The 10562-nt window shown below is 44.5% G+C and overlaps 2 pseudogenes; both read right to left on the bottom strand.

The window, feature by feature from the left end:
- Positions 1 to 2057: 2057 nt before the first annotated feature.
- On the bottom strand, positions 2058 to 2609 carry LOC147465095 (pentatricopeptide repeat-containing protein At4g14820 pseudogene; annotated as a pseudogene).
- A 480-nt stretch (positions 2610 to 3089) lies between these two features.
- Positions 3090 to 4111, bottom strand: LOC147465094 (pentatricopeptide repeat-containing protein At2g03380, mitochondrial-like; annotated as a pseudogene).
- Positions 4112 to 10562: the final 6451 nt, after the last annotated feature.

The following is a 10562-nucleotide window of genomic DNA, read 5'->3' as shown; positions in this document are numbered from 1 at the left end:
CTTGCATCAACGATGTTGGGGATCTCCTGCTCTTAACCCGCTGCAAGAGACGACAATGAAGGATGAGGAGATAGGCTTGTGACTATTTGGGTGGAGGAACTTTAAGAAGAAGCAGGAATTTTTATATTTCAGCTTGTGTCAATTCAGAGCCTATCAAAATTCACTCGTCGCTTCATACGTCCAAATCTGGTGGAAGCAAGATGGATGGTGCTCAACTGTGAAAGGCAAGTTAATAGTGGGCGATCAATATCAACTGGTGTAAAGAGTTCAAACCAGATTATTTCTGCCATCTGCACTATATGTACTCTTGTTCTGATTAGTTCCAAACTGAAGTTTGGAAAGTTGACAACATCATAGAACAAATCAATCTCGTCCTTCATGTGCATAACCTGCTAACACCATAGTCCATGTTGTCAAGTAGTGTTTTGGACTCATCAAGGTTGCCACATTGCCAAGCACAAAATGTTTCTGCAACAGCCCCACAATAGCCCCTAATTGCATAGGTGATTGCATTTGAAGGAAGGCCTTTCCTTCGCATCTGCTAAAAACATCTTAATGCTTCGTTGCCACAGCCATGTTGTGCATATCTCATGAAAACATCCTAGCCATGAAAAAGCACCTTTCTTTTGCATCTGGTGAAAAATCTGATTACTTCGTTATTGCCATAGCCATGTTGGATATATTCTGTAGTGCACCACATTTGGCATACATATCAACCAAGGCAGTGTCAAGCACGACATCTTTTTCCAAGAGCCTCTGACTAACAATATAATTGTGATTTTTCTTGTTAGTATCACCGTCAAAAAGCATACAAGCATGACTTCTTTTTTCAACAGCCCTTGATTGAAAATATCATCAATAATTCTTTTGCCCATATCAGCGTCTTGCGTAACTCCACATGCCTTCAAGATACAGGTGTAGGTAATTGCATACATGTTGACCAAGGCAATGCCAACCATAACATTTTTTTTCAATAGCCCCTGACTAATGATATCATCCTGAGTTCTTATGTCCATCCTAGCATCTTCCAAATTGCAACATGCCTTCAAGATGCAAGCATAGGTGATCGCACATCTGGAAAGATATGCTCAATTCACATTTGTTGAAAACAACCCAGAGCGTTATATGTTGAGCATATTTTTCAATTAGTGCGTTCCAAGAGACGACATTCCAGGTAGAAAGCTCCTCAAGCACTCTTTGGTGCTTTCCCAAGAACAACACATTTCGCATACGTGATCATTGCTCCTACGTAGTGCCACATGCTTTCAAGATGCAAGCATAGGTGATTACATCAGGAGAAATGTCCTCACTTTGCATCTTGAAAATAGCCAGTCAGCCAGAGCTCCCTAGCCAACCAGAGCTCCGTGGTCATGTCACTGTTGGGCAATGAGATGCACTTGAAGACACAAGATTCCGCACATCAATGCAATGTTACATGCCTTCAAGAAGAAAGCATAGGTGATTGCATTTGGAGAGGTTCCCTCACTTTGCATCTGCCCAGGGCTCCATGGCGTCCCACGAATCGAGGAAGGCCTCGAGAGAAGTGTTCAGAGTGGTGTCAGGTGTGGGTGTTGGAGTGTGCATCTGGCCACCCTTCTTCCCATCAACGCGAATGTTCTTTATGACACATAAGCTTTTCCTTGTGGACTAATTGATCTTTGCTCAAGTTCTGGCCAACTTTTCACTATACTGACAATGCAAAACCTTTTTGGAATCAGCTGATAGATTTTGTGGAACCAATGCACGTGAGGGGAAAATAATTTCAAGATCTTGTTCGTTGCGTAAAGGGCCACTGTGCCCAGGCTAGAATGGCCAATCCCCATCTCACTAACCTTAACTTAATATCCATTTTATCTATATACACACAATCAAAGAATAAGGGTCTGATGTGTTGCTGCACAACTCCATCCACTACTGTGTACTCTCCTCTCTCACTCCTCTCCGTGCATGTGCAAGCATTGCATTCTCGTCACTTGATTTGTCTGCTTTGTGGATGCTTGGTATCCCCAACAACAAAGTTATTGAGCATTTCCACTTACATTAACCCAGCAGCCAGATCATCTTGGCTTATTCCAAGCTGCATTTTTTATTCTCATGCATTCAATATGTTCTACCTCCTCTTGCATCCCAGCAGCTGCATAAATATTAATCATTAAGACATATGCTGCCCCATAATGTCGGTCTAGTTGGACTACACGCTCAAAAGCAAACTTTCCGAGCTTGACATTTCCCCATTGTCGGCAAGCACCTAGAAGGGAGACCCAAACTAGACGATGATCAGATGACGGCATCATCGTAATTACTCTCATTGCTTTGTCAAAGAGCCTTGTACGTCCAAAAAGATCAACCATGCAAGTAAAGTGTTCTTTGTTTGGGGCAATGTCATATTTTTCCCTCATGTTATCATAATGCATCTGACCCTCATCGACTAAACCTGAGTAGCTACATACATAGAGCACATTGACATAAGTGACTGCATTGGGGGAAATGCCATCTTGCTGCATGCATTGAAAACAGTCCAAAGCTTCGTTGGCCTGCCCTTGCTGGGCATATCCTCCTATAAGTGCAGTCCAAGAAACTAGATTTGGGGAGAAACCCTCCCTCTGCATTCGCTGAAAACACCCCTTAGCTTCCTGGCCCTGCCCCTGTCGGGCATATCCTGTAATCAGTGCATTCCAAGAGACTTCATTCCGGACAGAAAGCTCGTCAAGAACTTGTTGTGATTTCAAAAGTACACCACAATTGGCATACATGTCAGCCAAAGCATTGCCAAGCACGACATCTTTTTGTAACAGCCCCTGCCTAACAATCTCATCATGACTCTGCTTGCCCATGATAGCGTTTTGCATAATGCCACATGCCTTCAAAACACAAGCATAGGTGACCGCATCCTGAGAGAAGCCCTCACTTTGCATCCAATGAAAACAGCCAAGCACTTCCTAGCCCTGATCTTGTTGGGCATATTTTGCAATCAATGCATTCCAAGAGACTGCATCCCGGACATAAATCTCGTCAAGAACTTGTTGTGCTTGGGAAAGTACACTACACTTGGCATACATGTCAACCAAAGCATTACCAAGCACGATAGTTTATTTCAACAGCCCCCGAATAACAAGCTCATCATGAATTTTTTTTCCTATGTCGACGTCTTTCAAAGTGCCACATGCCTTCAAAATGCAAGCATAGGTGACTACATCTGGAGAGAAGCCCTCGCTTCACATCCGTTGGAAACATCCCAATGCTTCTTGGCCCTGCCCCTGTTGGGCATAACCTGCAATCAATGCATTCCAAGAGACCGCATCTCGATCACGAAGCTCGTCAAGAACTTGTTGAGCTTTCAAAAGTACACCACACTTGGCATACATATCAATTAAAGCATTTCCAAGCATGACAGTTCTTTTCAATAGCCCCTGATTGACAATCTCATCGTGAATTTGTTTGCCCATATCAATGTCTCGCATAATGCCACATGCCTTCAAAATGCAAGCATAGGTGATTGCATCTGGAGAGAAACCCTCACTTCGCATACAATGGAAACAATTTAAAGCTTCCTGGCCCTGGCCTTGTTGGGCATATCCTACAATTAATGCAGTCTAAGAGATATCTCGGTTGGGAAGCTCGTCCAGAACTTGTTGTGCTTTCCAAAGTACACCACAATTAGCATACATGTATACCAACACATTGCCAAGCACGACATCCTTCTCCAACAACCTCCGACTAACAATCTCGTCATGAATTTGTTTACCCAGATCAACATCTTGAATAATACCTCATGCCTTCAAGGCACAAGCATAGGTGACCGCATCCGGAGAGAGGCCCTCGCTTCACAAGCGATGAAAACAGCCCAAAGCTTCGTGATCTTGCCCATGTTGGGCATATCCTGCAATAAGTGCAGTCCAACAGACGACATCTGGACTAGAAGCTCATCAACAACTTGTTGTGCCCTGACAAGTGCACCGCACTTAACATACATACTGACCAACAAGCTCTGTAAGCATGTGTCCTTCTCTAGTAACCCACTAGCACAAATCTCCGCATGTACCTTATTGCCTTGGCACAATTCCTTCTTCTTAGCACAGGCTTTTAATGAGGTCATCCAAGGTAGTCTCATTATTTTCGAGTGTGTCATTGTCTTCCTCTCCATATTTCACTTCCATGATTTTGTGAGGGAATTGAGAGATTCTCAGTGAAAGCGAAATCAATGTGACTATGGGAAACTCCAAACTAAGATCGAATTGCTGCTGAGAGTTGGTAGTTGGTAGCTTTTGACGGCGTAGTTTTTTTTAGAGCTTTTCAGCACTGGTTTTTTTTAAAAAAAGAGGAGCCACGTGGGCTAATGACAGGCCAGGGATTTCGAATTGCCCACTACGCTAACGAAGTAATGATACTATCATCGTAAGCGGATCGATCACCCAACTTCCAAGTTTAATTTTGCACACCAGATGATTAGGATTAGGTCTCCCCAATCTCTTAAAAATAAAAAGCTTTTCAAAACATCTTTTTGTAGCAAATCGCACACATCTTGTGCGGGTCGATACGAATGTTCTTATGAGCGCACAAGGTCGCTTGGCCGCCTTTGAACCCATGACCCAGGTCACAGAAGAACAAAGACTCAACCAACCAAGCTAGCTCCTTTGGACATCTTAAGTGCGTAAGTGAAAGGTGAGTCTAGGAAATGAAAAGACACATAAAGGTGGAAAGTCAAAAGATTTCTTATGTCCATATAGAGAGGTGGTCTAGTTCACATTGATACTTTTTTTTTTGTCTTCTCCATTATTTTTGGTATGCTGAAGAAAAGGCCTTAGTGTTGGGCTGGGCTGGGCTTCCTTTGACGGATGGCGTCCACGTGGACGGCCAGTAGGTTTTTAGCTTTGTGTGAAGGCGAGGGCTGTAGGACGACATGACTGTGGAGAAGGCGTGTGAGTCACATTGCTGTCACATGACGCTTCCGCCAGCTCGCGTGTGGTTGCAGCCAATCTTTGACGGGAAGCCCTCTTCTCGGCATTGCCCAGCTCTACCTGCCACAATGCAAGCTCTCTCTTCGCTACACACACACGCGCGCGCATATCCTACATTCTTGCTGAGTTATCAGATCGCAAGGCCCCTATCAGCGATTCCTTCAAAGATCTGCTTTTATGGTTTTGGAAGGATGCCCAATGTCGGCTGAGAGGTGAACCCAAATTTCAATTTTGGTAGCTCTTTTGTACTCTACTGGTAGAACACTGATTTTGCTGAGGAAAGCCCTATGATCTCTACTTTTCTATCGGCAAACTGTAGACAAGCCTGCTTTTTGGTTGTATATAATGCAAGACTGTTTGAGCTAAATTATTCGTAGTCAGAGAAACTGTTTGTTTAGAATTTGGCTTGGAAGAGTGGAGGTAAGGGCTACTGTTTCTGCGTGAAATGAGTAATCTTTTCAAGCTTTAGACTACCTCTCTATCCAAAACTTGTACCTTATTTGTATGTCTTTGAGCTGCTCAGCTTAGCTCAATCTTCTTTTTGATCCTTGTAGACCAAGATCATCATCATCATACAAAGCCAATTCTGTATTGTGCGCTTTCCAATTCAGTTGTATGACAAATTATGGATCCTTAATTTCAACTCAAACCAGTTGAAACATAAATTCTAGTGGCCACAGGGGGGCTTCTTGGGGCTTAATCAATGCTAATTTGAACATTCTGGAGAGATATATTGGGAGCTCTTGTTAAGAAGGGCACTTGATTTAAAGATGATGGAGATGGAGATGGAGGAGGTGCGATAAGAGGAAAGAGCTATGTATGGGCAAGGAGGTGGTGCAAGTGAGGAAGGGGTGATGTGCTTAGGGGATGCGAGCGACGAGGGCTTTGATGATGAGCTGTCTATGCTGTTGCGCCACACCAAGGTCATCGTGATAGGCAATAATCGAACAAAATCTGTTCTAGTTGGCCTGCAAGGAGTTGTGAAGAAGGCGGTTGGCCTTGGAGGCTGGCATTGGTTGGTACAATGCCATGACATCATATCTCATTGCATTATCTTGGAAGGTCTGCTTCTGCTTATCTTGGGAATGTCTGCTTTGCTGTGTTGCATTGTCTTGACAGAAAAACAAACATCCCTATACCACCTCTGTCAATCTTTGAAGGCCTCTCTCTCGCACCTGAATTCCACATTTTAATTTTCATGTTTAGGGTTAGATTTTATTCTGCCGTTGAAGTAAGCATTCTCTCAGCTGCATTGAGAGGGATCTATTAATCTTTAAACAAAGAATTACTAATCATCTCTGCAAGCCATCGTGACTCCTTACCTTGTTTCTTTAGTGTTTTATTCTCTTTGAAGTAAGTGTCTTTGCTCTATGTACTTGCACCATGTCACTATGTAGGTAGTGATTTTTGTTTTTAAAAGCCATTAGGAATACCTTATATTTCTTATTTTTTATGAAGGTGCCCCCACACAAGAGAGGGTAAAAGATAAGCCAAGACTGATGTGATGTATGTCTGAAGGTAAAATCCTAATTGCACCTCTTGAGGTCAAGTTATTGGAGACATGAGGAGGTAGTTTACAACAACTACCCCCCCTCCGTGTGGGGGTACCCTAAGACAGTGCTAGAGTGTATGCCGTAAAAGCTGGTGACTCAAGTGTATCCGTTGTGGCCCCACTTTATTCACAATAAGACTTCACCTCAAGATTTCTTTCCACAAGAATACAAATCGAAAGATCAATGGTTTAAATTGTGATATGTGAAGGCCCAAATCTTCCTACCCTTGGTCTCATTTGAGATGAAGCATGCCAATTACATTGGGGGGTTGGTAGAATCATGCCCGCTAGTGCTCAATAAAAACTTTTTCCCATTAACTTGGCAAACCACATATGAGAAATAGTAGAGGTTGACTAAATTTAAAGGTTTTTACACTAAATTTCTTTAAATTTTGTGGGTTTTCTCAACTTCAAATTTAAAATTTAGAGATAAATCTCAAAATTTGTAATCGGGATTACCCTAGATCTTTGTTTTTATAGCATATATGGTCCCAATATGTGCCTCTAATTTTGCGAAGCAGGTGAATTAAGGGGGATCTTCAGAGATCCGTTCCATCACTTGGAAGTGAAAAAGCGGGGACGTGCCACGCGAATGAGAGAGAAAAAGGGATACGTGTGTCGGCCAAGATGAGAGAGAGAGAGAGAGAGAGAGAGAGAGAGAGAGAGAGAGAGAGAGAGAGAGAGAGAGTTTGTTGTCGCTGCGCTGTCGCGTTCAAGCAGGGAAAGTGCAGGCGAGGAGCGGTGCCGGTTGCATGGGCATGCATGTCAGCACGAGGACATTGTAGGGTAGTGCATGCAGAGGGGCGAAGGGTGGTGTTCAAGTTGTGCAAAGATGGACGAGCAAGCGCAAGATCAGCACACTGAGGACTGGGCAAGTCAGGGAGGGGAAGGAGAATGACATTGCAAAGGGCAATGCTCAGGCCTGTCACTCTCTCTCTCTCTGGTTTTGAGCCGGAAATCTGCAATTATGAGTTGTGCGGGTATGGGGTTGAGATGGCAGAGCCTCTTTGTGTGTGTGTGTGTGTGTGTGTGTGTGTGTGTGTGTGTGTGTGTGTGTGTGTGTGTGTGTGTTGAGAGGATGCAACAGGTGGGCGTGCTATAGGACAGCCCCAGGTGAAGGAAGGGGGGGCGGAGGCTCGAAGGGGAAATGGCACGCATGCATTGCCTCTATGTTAGATGTCAGTGTTAAAATGAGTTAAGCTTTTAGTGCCAAAGGAATCTTGAGCCTTACTTAATTAATGAAAGTGGGAGTAGACCCAGATATCCTTTGCCTTAAACTTATTCGTCCCTTCTCGAGTTTTGCGAGACAAAACATGTCCTCGATATGAACGCAGTATTTTGTACAAGTATTGTGACTGAGAAAGACACTATTGGATATCGTCTTTGCGTTCACGCGCGGTCTCGAAGGCAAGTGCCTGGAAGCTTGCCTGTCTCACTGCATGGAACTGTCTTGGCATGCATCTCTTGGAGCTCCATATGCGCAGGTCCTGGCTGCATTGCACCAAAAGGAAGGCTTATCAGCGAACCTCGCTATTCTCTGCCTATCCTACACTCAAAGCAAGGTTGATCACCGCTTTGCTGCCATCCCTTGTCTTCCTTGTGTCCCCCCGCCCAGTCTAAGCATTGCTGAGCCGCACGTCGCCTTCTCTCTCTCTCTCTCTCTCTCTCTCTCTCTCTCTCTCTCTCTCTCTCTCTCTCTCTCTCTCTCTCTCTCTCTCTCTCTCTCTCTCTCTTCATAGAGGCCTGTCGCCCTGCATTGGTCTATGCCTGGCTGCTCTCCCACCTTCCCAGCCATGCCTTGCTCCCCATATGGATGCACACATACCCTTGCTGCCATCCTATGCAGTCTCATACCTTGTGTTACCTACCATCTCGTTCCATCTCGCTCTCTTTCTTGCTTCGTTCAACCATGCACCACTTGGCAGGACATAGTGATAGAACCCCACAGCCCTTGTCGTCTACTCCATATTGCTCCCAACCTCCTCCTCATGCAGTCCAACCATTCCCTCCCACTCGCTCATCCGCATAACTCCTGCAACCAAAAACCTCCAGTTGGGCAAGTACTTCCCTTGAGGCCAACGATTTCCCCCCCCTTTGAGCTTGACCTTCCGCCCTCTCGCTCAATTGCTGCACTGCCAACCCCCAGCCAGGTTCGACAACCTTTCTTGGCACCTACAAAAGTTGATACAGTACGCGAGAGAGAGTTTTGCTTCTCTGTAGTGAATAGTATGCACTTCTCCCTCATGATGCCATTGCACACTCTCTGTGTTGCACCATTCCCTTGCAAGAGTTGTCCGCCGAATCCATAGGCTCTCTCTGTCGCACCATTTGTGCCGAGTAATCTGGCCCTAAATTGGAAAATCAGAGAGAGGAAGAAAGAGAGAAACTGTGCATGTGCTCACCTCAGGGAGCTCCTAGTGTGTAGAAAAATCTCTCTCTCTCTCTCTCTCTCTCTCTAGGCACCTGATGATTGTAGTCCTCCCGTAGGCTATGCCTTGCTTTGTTGAAGATAAAAACATCCTCTCTCTCCCCCGTCCACGTTCCATCTTCCAAGGCGACCTCCACCCCACTAGGCAGATCCTCTCGTTTACCCCTTGAAGATTTGGGAGCATCTTCCCAGATTCTGCTTAATTCATCTCCTTCCCAAAATTGGGAGGACCTACTCGTCCCTTCCCAAACCCATATTTACTTGCAACATGGCACATCAATACCAACTTTAATGACATGTATTTCCAAAAAATTAACACATGTAGGTCATTTTTAGTGTTGAGGTCTCGAGTTCAAGTCAAAAAGGTTTCTCTCTCTCTCTCTCTCTCTCTCTCTCTCACACACACACACACACACACACACACACTCTGTCACACAGTTGGAGAAGTGTAAGAGTTAGTTGTCCTCAAGTATATTCTCGAGGGGATCACTAAAAACTATGTAAAATAGCACATGAGTTTGACATAAGGGATGTTTTATTTCTTTGCATAGACAAAAAGTAAGCATATATAAGGGGGTTTTAAATTTGATAGGTGGAATTTTCCATACTATAAGGGTTATGTCATACTATATAAGGGTGGATAAGGGACGTTTGTATTCCTGTGAGAAAATTGATAACAACTTGCCACGTGGCTCAAAAAGAGCGTTGAGGCAATGGTTGTTTGTGATCGGGACGTCGGCCCACCGAAACAAATGAGAAGGTGAAGAGCCATTTGAGGAGGGGGATGCGAAGAGGCGACTCTCTCTCTCTCTCTCTCTCTCTCTCTCTCTCTCTCTCTCTCTCTCTCGCTCGGGGGCAATCCAATCACTCAACGCAAGTAGTGTAGAGACAAAGCCATAAACCAAGTCCAATGGTCCATAGTTGCAGCAATTTATGATAAAACCGACTCTTGACTCTTCCCTGACATGCAACCTCACACACACACACATAGAGAGAGATAAAGCTCTCTCTCTCTCTCTGTCTCTCTTTGGCTTTGTATACGTCGTAAGACATCACTCTAACATATTAGTCTGTGTAGAATCTACTCAAAGACGGGAGCATAGCCTTGCAGAGCTCTCTCTGAATTCATTGGACATCAAGAAGATCAAGCATCACCGACGTTACAAGCCTTTCATGAGGCTCAGATCTATAATTTCTCCTCTATATGGGATTTTAAGGCTATGCTCCTATCTTTGAGTAGATTCTACACAGACTAATATGTTAGGGTGATGTCTTACGACGTATACAAAGCCAAAAAGAGAGAGAGAGAGAGAGAGAGAGAGAGAGAGAGAGAGAGAGAGATGTGGGGCTAGCATGGGTCTCTACCCCTGGCTTGGTCGACCAAAGTTGTGGCTATTGAGAGAGAGAGAGAGAGAGAGAGAGAGAGAGAGAGAGTCTTTCTCTATCCCTCCCTACCTAGCTTGGCAACTACTCTACAACTTTTGGTTATGAAAACATAAGCTACCCCATGGAATTCATCTACCTCTCCTACCTATTCCAATGCCCAAGTCTGCATGTTGATATGAATGTATTTCTTGCAAGAATCTAAGAGAGATGGCAAAGTTTGTATCCCATGTGATAGCTC

The sequence above is a fragment of the Adiantum capillus-veneris genome, chromosome 1 (genome assembly GCF_014529385.1).
Source record: "Adiantum capillus-veneris isolate H3 chromosome 1, ASM1452938v2, whole genome shotgun sequence".
Taxonomy (NCBI): domain Eukaryota; kingdom Viridiplantae; phylum Streptophyta; class Polypodiopsida; order Polypodiales; family Pteridaceae; genus Adiantum; species Adiantum capillus-veneris.
This window is presented reverse-complemented; position numbering and strand designations above follow the sequence as displayed.